Here is a 19,311-nt window from a genome sequence, read left to right as displayed (position 1 = left end):
CCAAGACCCTGGAGCGTGCTTGAGTCTGGTGATCGCAGCCCATCACAGCCTCCGCGAGACCCACGTGTCAGAGAACAGGCCTCGCCCTGAGCCGGCGGGACCTGCTCTGCACGCGGCCGTGTGAAGAGCTGAGCAGACCGGCTTCTTCCCCACCTTCCTCCCGAACGCAGGCCCTTCACCCCGAACCCTCAACGGCTCACACAACATTCGTTCCAGAAGCCCCAGGCCAGGGCTGGGGATGTGGCAGAGAACAAGACAGGTGTGGCCTTTGCCCACGTGGCCACAAAGCTGTCTGTAGAAGCTCAGCGCATTCGGCTGACAAATGGCAGTTACAGTTACTGACGACATGGAGGCCAGACTTGGCTGGTAAATGGTGTCAGTTCAGGAATCACCGACTGAATAAAGAACTTCCAGAAGCCTGGAGTGCACTCAGAGGATGTGTATTCTGTCCTAAGTCTGCCCCTCGCTAGCTGTGTGGCCTTGGGCAAGTCACTCAGCCTCTCTGAGCCTCAGAGTCACCCCATGTCGCATGGGAAGGAGAATCAGCCCCTCCTCCCTGCAGAGAATGAGGTCACGTGTGACTGTCAGCGTTGACCTGGCTGCAGGCGGTGACACTCCCTCTGTTTATGAAGATCTGTGTGTCGGGACCCGGCCTCGGTGTTACCCACTGAATCCATACAACAACCCCACGTGGGAGGCACGCCCAGGAAAGGAAACAGAAGGCCAGGAGGGGGTAGGGGCTGAGCCTATTGGCCCAGTGTCTCTGCGTTCCCTGGAGGGCTGAGGAAGGAGAGAGGATTCTCATAACTTCTCACCAGTCCATCCCCCCATACCTTCACCCTGCAGTAGGGCCACAGCTTTGGGAAAGGAAAGGTAGCTCCCCATCATGACAAGGGTCAGTGCCTCCCAAACTGCAGCTTTCTTCTTTGAGAGGAGTTTTTTAAATGTACTTGGTTCACGTTATAACAATTACACTTACTGTACACACTTTGGAAAATACGGGAAAGCACACACAAGAAATGAAAGCCATCATCCGCCCGACGCCCAGTGGTCACACAGTTAACAACGGATTTGTTGCCTCCAGTCTTTCTCTTCTGCGCACAGCTAACACAGATATATTTTACAAAATTAGGAAGAGGCTCTTTTGTACTTCCTTTTTTTTTTTTTTCCACTTAGCACATGTCCTGAATATTTTCTCATTTCATTAAACTGTCTTCTACAGCCCAACCTAACGGTTGCTAGTATCTGTCTATAGCTGTCAGTAACAGCAAACGTTATATGCAAATATAGTTTATATCCCTTTAGAACTTTATAACGGCTACATCGTGCTCATATGTTCTCAATGCTTTCCAAGTATTAACTCATTTAATCCTCACAACAACTGCATGAGCTAAGTGTACTATTATGACCCCATTTTACAGAGGGGGAAGCTGAGGCACAGAGAGGTGCGGCCACTTGCCCAAGGTCACACAGCTGCTAAGGGGCAGGGCCAGGATTTGAACCCAGGCAGTCTGGCTCCAGAGTCCACGCTGCCTCTGAAGTGCCCTCATTATGGGCAGAAATGGAATGGGAACAGCAGTGGGGGGACGGAGGGTGGGGGAGAAGGGGCAAGCTTCCTCCTCTCTCGGGCTCTGGAAGACAGACAGAGAGGTGTCTCTGGGTCCAGCGTGTAACTGATGCTGGGCTGCCTGTGCCCCTGTCACGCCGTCCCCAGATGGTGGGGAAGCCACCGTGCCTGTCTGTGTGGACATGTGCATCTACCAGCACCTTCAAGAACCCTGGGAACCCACTTACTGTGGAACTCCCAGAGCTGCGGTGACGGGAGGCCCCTGATTCCCGCCCTCCCCTTAGTCTTAAGCACCACGTTCTAGAATGACGGCTGCCCAGGCTGCCCGTGGCAATGCCAGCATGACTCACCGCAGACAAGGGCTTCACTGGCCACTGGCAGCCTCGGCAGCAAGAGCTGATCATAGGCCTTGGCTGGGAGGACAGGCGTGTCCCCACCCCCAGGAAGCCACGCCAGTCGGATTCTGGGATGTTTTACAGGAGCAGGAAGAAAGGAGGAAAGCACGGACGTCAGCCCAGTTTGGAGGGGTGTTGTTCAAGTGTATGTGACGGCCCTACCACGGGCTGGTATCCATGCCCCCAAACCAGAGAGCAGGATGCCCCGTTATAGAGACAGACCACGTGCCCCTTGGCCACCCCAGCGGGGTGGATGCCCCCTTACTTGTAAAGGACACCAGGATGGCCACGCTCACCCAGGGAGGCAGCGGGACTGCTGGCAGGCAGCCCAAACTTGGAGGGACCCTGGGATCCTTAACTTTTGTGAGCCTCAGTCCCCTCTTTATCAGCCAGCCCCCTCCCAGGGTTGTGCCCGAGGACATGAAATGAATGGCGCGCCCGCTGTGCCTGGAGCAGGACATCACGGTAAGTGCTGTATTACCAGGTCAAATATTTCCCTGTGTGCATCTCCGATCGTTTCCTTGGGATAAATTCCAAAACGCAGACCAGCCAGGCCAAAGGACACGTGCATTTTGCGACGGCTGCTGCTGCTTCCGCTGCCTGGTGGCCCTCCCTGTTACAGCACTGCTCAACCTCCCATGCACAGAATGTCCTGGCTCTGATTCTGATTTGGCAGGACTGGGCGGGGCCTGAGACTGCATTTCTAAGGCAGGTGGTGTGATGCCCCTGGTCCAGGACACACCCCCACCACTCCCTGCCCCTGTGCGGGGGGTGCTCAGGCGCTCAAGAGGGGCTGTTCTCTGCCAGCCCCTCTTGTAGGAAGCTGGGTGCTCGGTGGGGCAGGGCAGACCACAGCCCCAGGCAGTGTTAGTGGCGGGGCTGGAAGGCCGTCCTGGCATGCTGCCTGCGTATCCCCATGAGGCCTGAATCTCTGCCATCAGCCGCCAGTCCAGCTGGGCTGTTTATGCAGCCAATTCCAGCAAATCCAATCCACCCAGAGAAGCCGAGAGACCAGCTCTGTGCACCGAGGCCAGGCGGCTGGGGTCCAGCCCTGCGAGGGGAGGGCCTTTCCTGCAGCCTCCGGCCTGCGGGCTTCGGTCCCTGCAGCGGCACTGCGGGCAGGCCCGGAGCGGACAGCGGGCAGAGGGAGACCCCATCTGGACGGGAGCGTCCGTGCAGCCCTCCTCGCGCTCTCCCGGTAAGATGCAGTGTGCTCCACTGGGTTCCGGCTCCAGCCCAAGGGGCTGAGAAGCCTGGGCATTTCTTGGGCTCAGGGGTCAAACAAACAACTCTACTCCAGGTAAAAGTAGCGGGGAGGGCACAGAATCCGTAGGGTGTTTTTGCTTTCTGTATGAACCACATGAAATTGCAGATCTGGGGCCATTTTTGCCCTCCAAAAGGGCAATTTCATGTGGTTCAATGTTAACCTCACAGCAAACCTTTGGGGTCGTTTTTATACCCGGCCCATTCTCAGGATGCACGATGCTGACAGACAGGTACACAATCACGTTTCACACACGTTGCCACCAACACTGACCATATTTCGTGGAATCTAAGATGCCAGGTGTAGGGTGCTCTGGGCCCCTCCATCCCCGACAGCTGAGTTCCACTGTCAGTGCTTTGGGGACCTTTGGAGGGTCAGCGCCCCCCATCTTTTCTTTCCAGCTTCCTGGAGCCACACACCCATGAAGACTGATGGCCAAGGAGGAAGAAAGAGGTCCCACGGGCTGGCGTCTGCTTCACGCCGGCGGGAGCTGCCCTCCTTTTCTCTCCCACAAAGACTCTGGGGGCCCATCCCAGGGAGGAGCTGTGGGGAGGGAGGGGAGAGGGAGGCGGGACAGAGCTCCGAGCGGGAGATGCCAACCTCTGTCCTATCCCGGGAAAGCAAGATGTCAATGTGTACGTGGATTAGGGACTCACCTGGCCCTGGCCTTCCTGAATCAGGAGGTGAGAGCTCCCAGGTGTCAGTGTGCTGTGGCCAGGCTGGAGGGAAGGGGTTGGACCCAGCCCCCCGCCAAGCGGGGGTCTCACGTTGGGAGTGATGAGCCGCACACGCTCTCACGATGAGGCTCTCTGGGTAGAGCAGGGCGGCCTCCGAAGTTGGTCCAAAATGCCTGGTAGAGGAGACTGGCCTGGTCTTACTGCGGTGGGGGGCGGGGCCGAGTGAGGGGTCCTGCTCTCAGAAAGAAGCGTCCAGCAGCTCCGAAGGACGGAGCACCCACCGTCTATCAGCCTGCCTGGATGCGGGGCCTAAGCCTGGAGGAGGTGGGTGGAGGCTTAAAAGCTGCCAGCACCCCAACATCCAAGATGGAGTCAGACTCTACTACACGCTGACATGACCGCTTCCTGTATCGCAACTCAGTGACACGTGCGACCTGCACGTGGTACAAGCGTGAGCATCCGTGCACATCACAGGGAGCGTGATGACCCTGTGAGTCTCCAGCACGTTAGTGTCTATGGGGGTGCATTCAACCCACCTCCCCCCAGAACATCTTCACGGCAGCTCCACTGTCAAAACACACCCAAGGGGCTTCCCTGGTGGCGCAGTGGTTAGGAGTCCGCCTGCCGATGCAGGGGACACGGGTTTGTGCCCCGGTCCGGGAAGATCCCACATGCCGCGGAGCAACTGGGCCCGTGAGCCACGGTCGCTGAGCCTGCGCATCTGGAGCTTGCGCTCCGCAACGGGTGAGGCCGCGACAGTGAGAGGTCCGCGCACCGCGATGAAGAGTGGCCCCCGCTCGCCGCAACTGGAGAAGGCGCACACACAGAGACGAAGACCCAACGTAGCCAAAAATAAATAAAATTTAAAAAAAAAACACACTCAAGATTTAAAATTATGACTAGCTCAGCCTGTACCACCACCCAGACTGAACAGATGTTTATCTTTTTCATATTTGCTCTGGAGAGTTTTTTAAGCAGTTCAAGTTAGAGTGGAAACTCACCAGGCCCAGAGGCGACCTCTTGCAGAGTTACTGAGTGTTCTTCCCACCATCTGCCATCCTGTGTGTCCTACAGAATTTCCACGAAGATTATCACGCTGTTCAAACCCTTTAGCAGTTCTTTTTCCCTCCGCCACATGTAACGTTTTAGGTTCATCTCTGTGGATTCCTGCGGCTCTCATTCATTTTAAAGGTAGGATAGAGGTTATTCCACTGTGAGAATGAACCCCAGCTGAGTTAACTATCCCACATCCTGGTAAGCCTATGGGGGGTTCTTGATATTTGCTTCTAGTCATTGTTTTCAGACAAAGAGGACAAAATGCTCAGAGGGGAAGCAGCAGAGGCGGAGACGGCCACAAGTCTGCAGCCTCCAAATCCACCGTGTCCTCTGCTTCCCCAGCAGAAGATCACAGCAGGATCAGAGCTCCGGTTGAACCGCACACCCTAGCAGGGTGAGGCCACCCGTCGTGGTGGTTTAAAGGTATGTCCACGGGCTTCCCTGGTGGCGCAGTGGTTGATAGTCCGCCTGCCGATGCAGGGGACACGGGTTCGTGCCCGGGTCTGGGAGGATCCCACATGCCGCGGAGCGGCTGCGCCCGTGAGCCATGGACACTGGGCCTGCGCGTCCGGAGCTTGTGCTCCGTAGCGGGAGAGGCCACAACAGTGAGAGGCCCGCGTACCGCAAAAAAAAAAAAAAAAGTATGTCCACAAATTCCTGGACCCTCTGCCCCTTGAGAGGTGGAGCTTAATTCTCCTGCCCTAAGCGTGGGCCGCACACACCCTTAACAAATAGAACAGGCGGGAGTGGTGTGGCATCATCGGGTTATAAGAGGACTGGGGCTTCCGTCTTCGTCTGTCTCTCTCCCTCTCTCTGTGATCACTCACTCTGTGGGAAGCCAGCTGCCCTCTGCAGAGACAAGGCAAGGAATGGAGGCCTCCCGTGATCAGCCAGCGAGGCCCTGAGGGCTGCCGACGACCTCAGAGTTAGCTTGGAACTGGATCCTTGACACCCTGCACAACCACCTTGACTGCAGCCACTCAGGCAGTTCCTGGACTCCCGCCCCACAAAAACCATGAGCTAATACACATGCGCTACCTTAAGCCCCTGAGTTTGGGGTTATTTGTTATGCAGTGGCAGATAACTGGCACACCTATTCAGCCTCCCTCAGAGGCCAGGAGGCGGAACGCAGGCAGACTTGGGAGTCCAGCTGGCTTCACCACCCACACGTCACAGCATCCTGGCCTCAGAAGGAGTGCGATGGCCCAGGAGCCACCAGCGTGGAGCCATCCGCACATGGGGCTGAGCACGGTGGTAAACGCCTCCTCCTCTTTCTCCTCCGACTCCACCATCCTCTGCCGATTCCCTCGCAGCCCTGACCGGCTGCCCCTCCAGGGATTGTAATACTACAAAATAAACTCAGACCCAGCTCCCAGCTGCAGGCAACTAGCTCCCTGTTGGGTTTTCTTCCTGAGGTACATTACTGACACAGAATCCAGCAACTCCTGCCACGTGCAGTGTTCTGGGATTTCCCCCATGTCAAGAAGTTTTGGAGTCAGACGGACCTGGGTTTTCAATCCCCTACCGCCACCTCTTCTCCTCCCCAAGCCTCACTCTCTTCGTCTGTAAAGCAGGGTCAAAACCGTACCCATCTCCAGGACCATCTCCAGGACCATCTCCAGGACCATCATCTCCAGGACAGCAGAGAGAATTCAGGCAGGTGAAGGGAGCCGCTGGATCAGGGGATAGCCCTCAGCAAACAGGGCTGTGGGTTATCATTTACCTTGTTAATACCAAGACAGCAGGAGCTGGTGATGTTGAGCATCTTTGCATGTACCTGCTGGCCATCTGTATGTATTCTTTGGGAAAATGTCTATTCAGATACTCTATTTTTAAATTGGAGGGACTTCCCTGGTGGTCCAGTGGCTAAGACTCCGTGCTCCCAGAGCACGGGACACGGGTTCGCTCCCTGGTCAGTGAACTAGATCCCACGTGCCGCAGCTAAGACCCAGTGCAGCCAAATAAATAAATATTTTAAAATAAATAAATAAAATAAATTGGATTGTTTTTGTGATATAGAGTTGTATGAGTTCTTTATATATTTTGGAAACTAGCCCCTTATCAGATATATGATTTGCAAATATCTTCTCCCATTCTGTAGGTTGCCTTCATTCCTTTTCACGACTGAGTAATACCCTACTGTGTGGACTATGTGTGTATACATGTGTTCGCACACCTAATAATAGTTACTGACCACCCATCATGGGTCCAACGCCGTCCTAAGAGCCTTACCCTCATTACCCTTTCAAACCTCACAAGAGCCCTGTAAATGGGTCCTACTATTATCCTCATTTTGCAGATGAGAGAACTGAGGCTCAGAGAGGCAAAGCGGTTTTCGTAAAACCACACAGCTGGTAGATGGTGGGGCCAGGATGCCAAGCCAGACAGCCTGACTCCGCAGCCCACGCTCTGAGGCTCTAAGGCTTGTATCTGAAGATGTAAACAAGCCTCTTTTCCCTTCTGAGCCACCCAGTGGAGTGATGCCTCCACCCACCACCTTTCCTTTTGTTCCGGCTCCTTCTCAGCCTAGGTGCATATCTAGAGTGTATCTGGTCTGCATGTTCACTTTAAAGTCGGGATAAAAGACTCCAGAGAGAGAAGTGACTCCCCCAGGCTCACACGGCCTGAAGTGACAGGTGTGGGTCTGGACCCACCTGGACCCTGAGGGCCCAGACGGGAGGCGAGACCCCGTGTGTCCTCCAAAATGCAGAACCGTCACCAAGAGCCTGTGCGAGCTCCTGTGTCCTTTCTGCGACAGCCACCAGGAGGGAGTGAGCATCTGCCCGCAGCATGCTGGGCCGTGTCCACTCCCCACGGCACCTCCCGCCTGACCATTCATTCTTCCGAGGGTGGTTTCCTTTTCTCCCCTACTGCAAGCTTTAGTGGGAAAGAAAAAGGCTAGAGACCAAAAGGCTAGGAGCGGTGTGCCGGCAAGCAGAGGAGCTCATCACCTCCTCCCTGGCTTCTGGCCTCAAACGCTTGCTCCGGGCGGGCGGGGTCACGGGACCAGAGGAGGACGTCGCCTGTGGTGACCGCTGCCTGCGCTCCCCCAACTTGGCCGACAGACAGGCTGGCCTTGGCCAGAAATTATATGTTTTGAAGCTGTTCCTGAACCAGAAGCCCCAGGACTCTGCCTTTCTTGTGGTTAATGTTTGAATTCTCCTTGCAATTCCTTGAATTCTCCTAGCTTTTCTTTTTCCCCTTTGATTTTTTTTTAAAAATATGTTTCATTATGGAATATATATTTGCTGTAGAAAAATGAGAAAACATAAATAAGCATAAGAAGAGTTTAAAACATCCCAATTGCACTATATGGTGAGGAAATGAACCAACTTGATCTGGTACAAGGATGACCCTCACAGGCAAGAAGCCGGACCCTCTCAGGTGCCCTGACTGACCTGTGAATTAGAAGCCAGGAGGGCGGCCAGCCTGGAGGAGGTGCCGGGCCTGGAAGGGAGGCTGGGCCTCTGCTGCTTGGACTCTACATGGTGTCTGCATCTGTGAAAAGGCCCAAAGCTGTGTGTGTGTGATGCACATGGAGGTCCAACACCATCTTTACTAAATACTTGCCCTTTCTATTCCCAAGGGATCACCACGATTAACATTTTGGGGTGTTTCCTTGCGGACAGTTTCCCATGCATATATGCAATTTTCCCCACAGATTTGCTAAATCTATGTTAATTTCTTGCTAAATTTATGTTATTTTTGTGTCCTTTTTTATGGCTTCCCTCCAGTCCCCCTATAAGGACCCATATCATTTGAGGTCGTTTCAGAACAAGGAGGCGAATTTTATCACAACCATGTCCCCAGCACAGTGCCTGGCACGCAGTAGGTGCACCGTGGAGGGATAGGGTGGGAGGGGGGAGGAGGAAGGGGCCAGGGAGGGCAAAAGCATGGGGCAAAACCATAAAACGCATCGTGCGACCCATGTTGGGTCCTAATTATAAGAGACTGCAGTCTAACACAACATAGTAAACCAAATATACTCCAATAAAAATTAAGTATACAGCAGAAGCTAACACAACACCGTAAAGCAATTATACTCCAATAACGATGTTAAAAGAAATTACATAAGATATCATTGGCGCATTGGAGAAATTTGAACACAACGTGATTACTGATGATATTAAGGAAATACTAATCATTGTGTTAGGTGTCCTGGTGGTACAATGGGCACTTCTTTTTTTTTAACGACTTTATCAGAGAGCATACTAACATACTTAGGTGTGGCATGACAAAATGTCTGGAATTTGCTTGGAAATTTTGGGGCAAAAAAAAAAAAAAAAAAAAAGAGCGGCAGGTAGCTAAAACAAGATTGGCAAAATGTTGAAATCGGGAGATGGCTCCATGGGGGATTATTATGGTATTCTCTCTACTTTTGTGTATGCTTCAAATGGTCCATAATAAAAGGTGGAAACTAATTTTTCTAAAAAAAAAAAGCATCGGTCAATACATGTTGGAGATATACTGCATGACATGGTGCCTATAGTCAACAGTTCTGTTTGGGCACATGAAAATTTGTTAAGAGGGGAGACTTCATGTTAAGTGTTCTTGCCACCAAAAACCCCCAAACCAAAAACAATGACAAAGGGGCGTGAGGAAACTCCTGGAGGTGATGGGTGGGTATGTCTATTACTTGATTGCAGTGATGATTTCACGGGTGTATGCAGATGTCCAAACTCACCAAATTGTCCACACTAAATCTGCGCAGGTTTTTGCATATCAATTATACCTCGATAAAGTTGTTTTTTAAAAAAAGAGCAAGTGGCAGAGCTAGAAAAGAAAAGCAACACTGGCACAACCACTAGGGTTAGTACCCTCAGCCGAGGGCACCCAATCCAACAGACCAATGCCCTTCCTCATAGCAAACAATTTTATACCCCCATTGCTATCCTGAAAGGAAACTCGTAGAATCCTGAACAATATTTTCAACTCCACATAACGCCCCGGCTGTAATATGCAGCAGCTCTAGAAGGAATAGACAAAAACATAAAGTAACGGGTTTTTCAACGCGTCCATACTCAGCCCAGCCTCCCTGGACCTCAGCTGCTTGCACTGGTGCACAGGCTCATGAGAGCTCAACAGTGACAGATGGCACCTGACCCGGGTGTGACAGTGGGACCCACCTGCCAGTCACATGGCTTTCCAACGTGGCGGAAACCTCTCGGCAAAGTTCTGAACCTGACGCAGCGTCCCCTCCATTTGCAAAACGGCTGCATTCCTGCCAATGGTGCAAACTCGTGCAAAACCATGCTTCCCACAGGTGTGTAAAATAGAGTTTGGTCCTAAACGAGCACAGTTACAAACAGGTTTTTCCCCTGCATGACTGTCCCAAAGGATGTCCTAGAACCAGGTGACATGTCAGAAGCTGCTCCGGTGGTGTGTCTGAGATCCCTGCCCACACCCTTAAGTGCGGGTGGCACCCTATCACTGTGACAAACGACTTCCTTCCAGAAACTTCCAACTCGGCCTCTAGGGGAGGCAGTGCCCACTCTGCTGGGCAGTCCGCCAGGACTCAGGGGAGCCGGCTTGGATGCATCCCACGAATGGCCCACTTTTCGCCATTCCCGGGAATGATGGCAGCCTCGAAGCAGCAGGGGGTGGGGACCACAGCGGTGACCCAGACTAGGGTCCCCCATGTGGCAGGGGCAGAGAACCAGGTGGACCAGGCTTCTCAGGGCTGTCTTCCCAGGCGGGGAGGCAAGTGGGGACCCGGAGTGGGGCAATACCAGGGTTTGGCAGAGGAAGGTGGAGCTCTGGAATGAGACTGAAGCGAGATCTGGGCGGCCCCACCTCGGCCTGGGTGTGCTGGTCACTGTGATCGACGGGAGGCAGGGGAGGGCAGAGGGCAGAGAGAAGAGGCCACGGCGAGGACTCACAGATCTCGTGGGTCAGGCAGGAAAACGCCAGAAAGAGAGACCTCAGAGAGCCACTCGTCTAAATTTTTTTTTAATTAATTAATTTATTTGTTTATTTTTTTCTGCGTTGGGTCTTCGTTTCTGCACACAGGCTTTCTCTAGTTGTGGCGAGCAAGGGCTACTCTTTGTTGCAGCGCGCGGGCTTCTCATCGTGGTAGCTTCTCCTGTTGCGGAGCACGGGCTCCAGACACGTGGGCTTCAGTAGTTGTGGCTTGCAGGCTTCAGTAGTTGTGGCTCACGGGCTTCACTGGTTGTGGCATGCGGGCTTCAGTAGCTGTGGCTTGCGGGCTTCAGTAGTTGTGGCTCGCGGGTTTCAGTAGTTGTGGCACATGGGCTTCAGTAGTTGTGGCTTGCGGGCTTCAGTAGTTGTGGCTCGCGGGTTTCAGTAGTTGTGGCACGCGGGCTTCAGTAGTTGTGGCTAGTAGGCTCTAGAGCGCAGGCTCCGTAGTTGTGGCGCACGGGCCTAGTTGCTCGGCGGCATGTGGGATCTTCCCGGACCAGGGCTCGAACCCGTGTCCCCTGCATTGGCAGGTGGATTCCCAACCACTGCGCCCCCAAGGAGGCCCCCACTCGTCTAAATCTTGAACTGAGCCATTACTGTGGGATAAGAAGGCAGTGCGGCCCCCACTCTCGGTCTCCCCCTGACAAATGACCTGGACCAGGGCTCCCCAGGCCGTCCCCCTAGCCCTGCCTCATCTGCCTTTTTCCCACAGGGACCACTCTGCCCGCCACCGCTGCTGGTTTGCAGTGATCCTGTCCTTAGGCTTGAAGAGGCTGTGAACTCTGCTGAGCCGTGAATGGATATCCCGTTACCAGGAAAGGGCCTTCAGGGAAGAGGGAGGGCCAGAGAGGAGGCTGTGGGGTCCTTCCCGCGGATGCTCAGCTCACCCTGACTTTATATTTCCCCCTCCACCGCGTCCAGAGGTGGGCTGCTGACTCGGCGACACGGCCTCTGCGGTGGCTGTGCTGCCTCTGTGGCCACCATTTCTGAATAAGACTTTAATATTTTTCATTGAGTAAATAAGCAAATGAATGAATCACTCACTCACACGTATTTGTTAAATGCCCAAAGCTAAAAGCTGAGCGAACGAGAGAGAGGAAAAGAGCCTCCTGGTCCGAGCAAGCCCCTGGGCTGGTCAGATGTGGAAACTCTGGGTCCCCACCAGCTGTCCTTTCTCCCTCCTCGCCACTGGGAGGCCCAAGGGCTCTGCGGATGCCCGTCTCCAGGAACTAGGCATTCCTCTGCTCCGGAATATAAACACATTCCACTCAGCCTCCAGGAAAGCACAGGAGCTCTTTATACATTTTGGGTATTAACCTCTTATGAGACATCATTTGCAAATATCTTTTCCCTTCTGTAGGCGGCCCCTTTGTTCTGCTGATGGTTTCCTTTGCTGTGCAAAAGCTTTTTAGTGTAATGTGATCCCATTTGTTTATTTTTGCTTTCGTTGCCCTTGCCTGAGGAGACAGTCAAAAAACTGTTGCTAAGACCGATGTCAGAGAGCGTACTGCTTACGTTTTCTTTTAGGAGTTTTATGATTTCAGGTCTTATATTTAACTCTTTAATCTATTTGAGTCTGATAATATATAAAGAAAATACAGAAAGTCCAAAATATATCAACAACTCATATGACTCAATATCAAAGAAACACACAGTCCAATTAAAAAATGGACAGAGGATCTGAATAGACATTTCTCCAAAGGGGACATACGCAACAGGTACGTGAAAAGATGCTCAACATCATTAATTACCAGGGAATACAAATCAAAACCACAACGAGATATCACCTCACACCCATCAGAATGGCTACTATCAAAAAAACAGCAAATAACAAGTGTTAGTGAGGATGTGGAGAAAAGGGAGCCCTGGTGCACTGTTGGTGGGAAGGTAAATTGGAGCAGCCACTATGGAAAACAGTACAGACATTCCTCAAAAAATTAACAATAGAACTACCACGTGATCCAGCAATTCGACTTCTGGGTATTTATCCAAAGAAAATGAAAGCACTAACTGGCAAAGACATATACACTCCCTTGTTTGTTGCAGCGCTATTCACAATAGCACAGATACGGAAGCAACCTACGTGTCTATCAATGGGTGAATGGATAAAGAAGATATGGCATATATATACAGTGGAATATTACTCAGCCTTAAAAAAAAAACAATGAAATCTTGACATCTGTGACAACGTGGATGGACCTGGAGGTATTATGCTAAGCGAAATATGCCAGAGAGAGAAAGACAAATACTGTATGATTTCACTTATATGTGGAATCCAAACAACAAAGCAAATGAGCAAACAAAATAAAACAGAAACAGACTCGTAGACACAGAGAATAAACGAGTGGTTGCCAGAGGAGAGGGGGGTGGGGAAGGGGTGAAATGGGTGAAGGGGATTAAAAGGCACAAAATTCCAGCTATAGGGCTTCCCTGGTGGCGCAGTGGTTGAGAGTCCGCCTGCCGATCCAGGGGACACGGGTTCGTGCCCCGGTCCGGGAAGATCCCACGTGCCGCGGAGCGGCTGGGCCCGTGAGCCATGGCCGCTAAGCCTGCGCGTCCGGAGCCTGTGCTCCGCAACGGGAGAGGTCACAACACTGAGAGGCCCGCGTACCGCAAAAAAAAAAAAAAAAAAATTCCAGCTGTAAAATAAATAAGTCACGGGAACGTAATATCCAGCCGAGTGTTGTAATAATGCTATAATAACTTTGTATGGTGACAGATGGCAACTGGACTTATTATAGTGACCCTTTTGAAATGTATGTAAACATTATGTTGTACACCTGAAACTAATGTAATACTGTAAGTCAATTATACTTGAATTTTAAAAGTCTACTAATAAAAATGTTAAAAAAGTTACTCAAAGGAAACAACCCAAATGTCCATCAACTTGCAAATAGATAAACACCGTACTACAACGCACTATCATCCAGCCACAGAAAGGAATGAAGTGCTGACACAGGCTATAACATGGATGGACCTTGAAAACATGCTGCACGGAAACAGCCAGACACAGATCACATACTGTCTGATTGCATTGATATGGACTGTCCAGAGCGGGTAAATCCTTAGAGACAGAAAGCAGATTCACGGTTGCCAAGAGCTGGGAAAGGGGAAACAGGGAACGACTGCTAAAGGGAATAGCGTTTCTTTTGGGGGTGACGAAAATGTTCTGGAATTAGATGGTGGTGATGTTTGTAACAATTCTGAGAATGTACTAAGTGCCCCTGAACTGTACACTTTAAAAGAGTTCAGTGGTGAATTTTATGTCAACAAGAGTGGTGGTATCAAGAGGCTGGCCAGGTATAAACAGAGCTGGAATCTCGAATGAACGTGGCCCTGTAAACTACACCTCAGTATGTATTTTGAGTACTTGCTATGTGCCAAGATCTAGGTTGAGCCCTGTTCCTACAAGATCTCATTGCATTTTCAAAACCGTCTAGGAAGCATCATCACCCCTATTTTACAGATGAGGAATTGGATGCCCCAAGAGGCCGGGCTTCCTGTCCGGTTGAGGGTGGCAGAATGGGGCTTGAGCGGTTCTGTCTAAGGCCACACTTGTAGGCAGGTAGGCGGCTGCCTCTCCCGGGCTGTGCGAGGACCCACTTCCGGAGATCTAGGCAAAGGCGGGCCGAGGTTCCTCACTCACAGTCGGCCTGATGGGACTGGCAGATAGGATGTTTATGGTGGAGAGAAGATGAGGGATGTGTGGCTGGTGGACCACCACCTCCCCTCCCCAAGCATCCACTCTCTGGTAGGGCTGGAACTCAGAGCGGTGACACAGCCCCTAAGGCCCCAGTCTGCCCAACTGTTAAAGGGGAGTAGCAATGCCAGACCTTCAAGTATGTTGTAAGCCTACACCAGACAACGTCCGTGCTAGGCTCAGTCAGAGAACAAGGCTGTCTGCCAGGATGGAGGCTCCACCGGAACAAGTTTGTGACCCTGACAGAGATTTCACGTCCTGGGCTTCATTTCCTTGTCCGTGAAATGGACTACTGACACTTTGCGGGCGGTGACTGCCCCCACCCCCGCTCCGTGAGGATTAAACAGAACCTAACGTAGATAAAGGGAATTGTGCCCAGCCCATAGCCGCATCTGGGTGTGGCTCTGTAACTGAGCCAGGGACTCGACTGTCTGAAAATCACCGGAAGCTTGTCTCAGACAGCAGGTTGCTGGGCCCCTCTGACCCACTGGCTCCTCCTCTGTGGGCGGGGGAGCCCAGGATCTGCATGTGAAGCATATCTGTTTCCAGGTGGCAGATCTGGGAACCCTGGCCCATCACGGAGGGGTGACAAAGGGCGCTGTGCATGCAGACAGGGCTGTGCCTTCTCTGGAGAGGCAGCGCAGGCCCAGAGCTCAGCTTCCTGGGCTGAGTAGGCTGGACGGCAGCTGGGCTCTCCACCACCAACAAAAATGGCCTGATAATGAGCTACCTCATTACCTCGCAGACTGTCATTCCCCTCAGCCACCATCTGCCACCTCACCTGTCACCTGGCATGTCCCCATCCCAGGCTGCCTTGAGCCTCCTCCCTCCATATTGTGCCCACATCCTGCTGCCGTGGGGGGCCGAGGCCCAGGCTGTGCACCTCCTCGGTAAGTGTTGGAGCTGTCTGTTTGTCCTAGACAAGTAACAGCAATCCCTAGGACATAATTTAAAAGGCACATGGGGTGCCAGCCCTGTCTCCGTGCCTCCCTTCCTTTTTCCTACCAGAGCTGCAACTTTGCCCAGGGCATCAAGGTCCGGGGCTGAAAATGCCTGTGGCCCAGCCCTCCCTGCAGGTGTGGGCCCAGCACCGCCAATGGCACATGGGTGTCAGGGAGGGGCTTCTGGAAAAGTCCTTCCCACTCAGCTGGTGTCTGCCCTCCTTCCCGCCTGAAGGCCAGGATGTTGGCAGTGCAGCCGCTGTCTTGTGGCCACGAGGATAGGAGCTGGGTGAGGTCACTTGCCAGCGTGGAGCTACTGCTCCAGCCAGGACACCTACGTCTGGATGCCTCAGGGCCCCAGGACGAAACACGCTTATTTCACGGTCTGAGTCTGGTTCTGTTCCCTGCAGCCACGTGCAGTTCCCAACAGGCTCAGGGATAAAATGAGAACAAAGTGAGGACTCTCCTTCTCAGCCCTGTCCCAGCATCCAGCTTCCCTGGAGGGAAGCAGCTGACCGGATTCTTGAGGTCTCCCCAGGAATATGGATGCACATACAAGCACCGTGATCACAGGTTGTTCTTTTCCCCAAGCGGCAGCGGGGAGCACACTGCTCTGTACGTGTCCACTCTGCAGGAAAGCTCAGACTCCCCCAGGGACGGGGTGTAGCGTCACAGGGGTGGTGCATGCATCCTTCACTGTGTGCTGTGACTTGGGGGGGGGCGTCACCACTCCCCCACTGATGGACACTAGGCTGTTTCAAATCCTTCTAGGCACATGCTTTGTCAGTGATCTCTAAAGATACTGTTTGTCTGCCTTCTCCATCCGGTCAATGACCTGGCCCCGCCCCCAGTCTCCAGCCCAGGCTACATGGCACCGCCCCCAGAAAAGCGTGGTCCCACCTCCAGGAGGCCTGGCTCCACCCCTAGGAGGTCTGGTTTCCTCCCAGGAGGTCTGGCCCCACCCCCAAGGAGGCCTGGCTCCGCCCTTAGGAAGTCTGCCTCACCCTCAGGAGACCTGGCCCCATCCCTGGCTTTTTCCTTTTTCTTAGTACCTGCGTACCCGCTGCGTTCCTCCTACCAGCCCCTCCTCTGGACATCACCACTGGGACCAGCCCTCACCATCTAGTTCCCAGGCTGCTGTAACTGCCTCCCGCCAGCCTCCCAGTCCCCTCCCTGCCCCTTTCTCACCCCCAATAGATGCATTCACCCCCTGCTTAAAAGCCTTCGGAGGGCTTGTTGCCTCCTGGGGCAAGGACCGCCCCCAGACTAGTGTCTTCTGCATCGAGAGCACCCTGTCCAGCCCCGCCACACCTCTGCTATTGCAAACCACGGCTCTCCCCTCCGCGTAAAATCCTTCCTTCAACCTCAGGTCGGGTGTCCGCCCCCTGCCCGCCCAGCGAGACCTGGGCACTCTCCTTTGCTGCGGCCGCCCCCGCCGACTTTCATCCCAGTTCTACCGGCTGCCGTGCCCTGTGCCTGCCGCACCTTGTTGTACTTCTCCCGGCACCTCTCGCTCAATCCTCAATCCACCCCGGGAGGTCTGGCTACAACTGCTCCTGTCTGACACGAGAGCAAACAGGGCTGTGTGTTAGTGTCCCCTGGGCTCCACACATGGGTTTGTCGGTTGAAAGGCGGCACAAAGGAGTGGGGCAAAGAGAAATAGAAGAGGCAAGATAATCCCCAGTTTCCATAGCAACAGAAAGGATGCAGCACTATGCGGGGGGTGGGGCGGGGGGCAGGGAACACCCTGGGAGCAGGATAAATCATGGAATTTCAAGACAGAAGGGACGGACCTTCAATGTCCTCTGGTCCAGGAGTTCTCAACGGGGGTGAGTTCCCCCTGGGGGACGTTTGGCAATGGCTGGAGGCATTTTTGGTTGCTCTTCTGGTTCGGTGGGAGGTGCTACTGGCATGCAGTGGACAGAGACCAGGGAGGCTGCATAACATCCAGCAGCGCACTGGGCGCCCCACGGCAGGTATCCAGCCCGGAACATCAACAGTGCCAAGGCTGAGAAACCCTGATGTAGTTCAACCTCTGTTGTGGCTTTGAATCCTCTCTCTGGCCTCCTCCCACCCCCTCCAGAGCCGTTTCAGTCTTTGCTTAACCCCAGTGATGGGGGGCTCGCTACCTCTAGGAGCAGCTGGTCCAAGGTGATGAGCTTTGCGTCAGAACCAGAGATGGTAGGACATCTAGGGAGAGAATTTGCACATATGTCTCCATAGCAGAAAAGCAGCACTCAGCTCACGCTGAAGCCTTGGAGAGAAACGAGCCTCCAGTGAGCTAAGGCACCAGCTCCTGTCTGTCCTCAGGTTTTCAATGGAAGAGGGTCTGCCAGGAACCAGGGGTCTGGGTGGGAATTAAGAGGGTCCTGCTAGCCCTTGGCTTAGGATCTCTCAGCCTGCGGCTGCAGGATGGAAGTGGGGAGAAGCAAGGGGGAGGCAGGACTTGGTCATCTGCGTATCCAGAAGTAAGATTAAGCTTCTGAAATATTAAAGCCTTGTTAATGATATTCATGTTGAAGTATTTAGGAAGAGATGTACATACCCTGAAATACAGAAAAGTAAGATGCATGGATGGAAGGCTGGGTGGATGGATGAGTGGACAGGTGGATGGACAGACGGGGAATGGATGGATGGATGCACAGATATGTGTGAGCGAGTACAGAACACTTCTATTAAAGTTTGATTAAATCATGTTACAGATGAGGAAACCAAGGGTTCAAAAGATTAGAGACATTACTCAAGGTCACCCAGTAAATTGTGGGGGCCAGGATTTGAACCCAGGCTAGTCTGGCCCAGAGCTGTGCTGTGTCCACCCTGTAGGACTCATCCCTTCCTCGGGAGGGCATCAAGGGTCACAGCCGCCCCAGGGTTTCTGCAGGAGAGGAGCCCTGGCAGCACCCTGACCAGAAGGGGTGTGGTTCCCAGGGAGTCTGTCTATAGGGATAACGGGGTGGGGGCTGGTTAAAAGCTGTAAGTTTCCCCGAGGCACCCTTGGCGCTCCCCGGAGTGGGAGCTCACTTAGATGCTGAAATAGAGCAGTGACCTGAAGAGGCAAATCCCTGCCTCGGAGAATTGGCAATTTTCCTCCTCACTGCCATCGTTTTCCAGGCCTGCTCTAAAGCATCATCTTAGCCTTTTTTGTGCCATAGACCCTTTTGGCATTCTGGTGAAAGCTATGGATCCCTGCTCAGAATAATGTTTTAAAAGCACAAACTAAAATGTATAGGGTAGGACTTCCCTGGTAGCGCAGTGGTTGAGGGTCCACCTGCCGACGCAGGGGACACAGGTTCGTGCCCCGGCCCGGGAAGATCCCACATGCTGCACAGCGGCTGGGCCCGTGAGCCATGGCCGCTGAGCCTGTGCGTCCAGAGCCTGTGCTCTGCAACGGGAGAGGCCGCAACAGTGAAAGGCCCGCGTACTGCAAAAAAAAAAAAAAAAAAAAAAAAAAAAATGCATAGGGTATAAACAAAACAGTTCTATAAAAGTATTATTTTAGATTGAGATCTAGTGATGTGTATGTCTTTATTAGCACGTTAAATAACAAGCTCTAATGTGACTGTCCCTCCTTCTGGGGGTGGGACCTTGGAGGGGCCACCAGCAGCTGTGGGATGGTATGTTCTGGTGCACAGGTCCAGGGCGTGAGCACTGAGGTCAGATGGACCTGGGCTTGAATCCTGATCCACTATTCACAAGCAGAACCTTGAGTAATGACGTCACCCTGCCCATCCTCCGTTCTCTCATCTGTAAAGTGGGGATAAGGCTGGAGGCGAGGATGGTGTTGCTCTGAGA

The sequence above is a fragment of the Phocoena phocoena genome, chromosome 20, assembly GCF_963924675.1.
Source record: "Phocoena phocoena chromosome 20, mPhoPho1.1, whole genome shotgun sequence".
In the NCBI taxonomy this organism is placed as follows: Eukaryota; Metazoa; Chordata; class Mammalia; order Artiodactyla; family Phocoenidae; genus Phocoena; species Phocoena phocoena.
Note: the sequence above shows the minus strand (reverse complement) of the source record.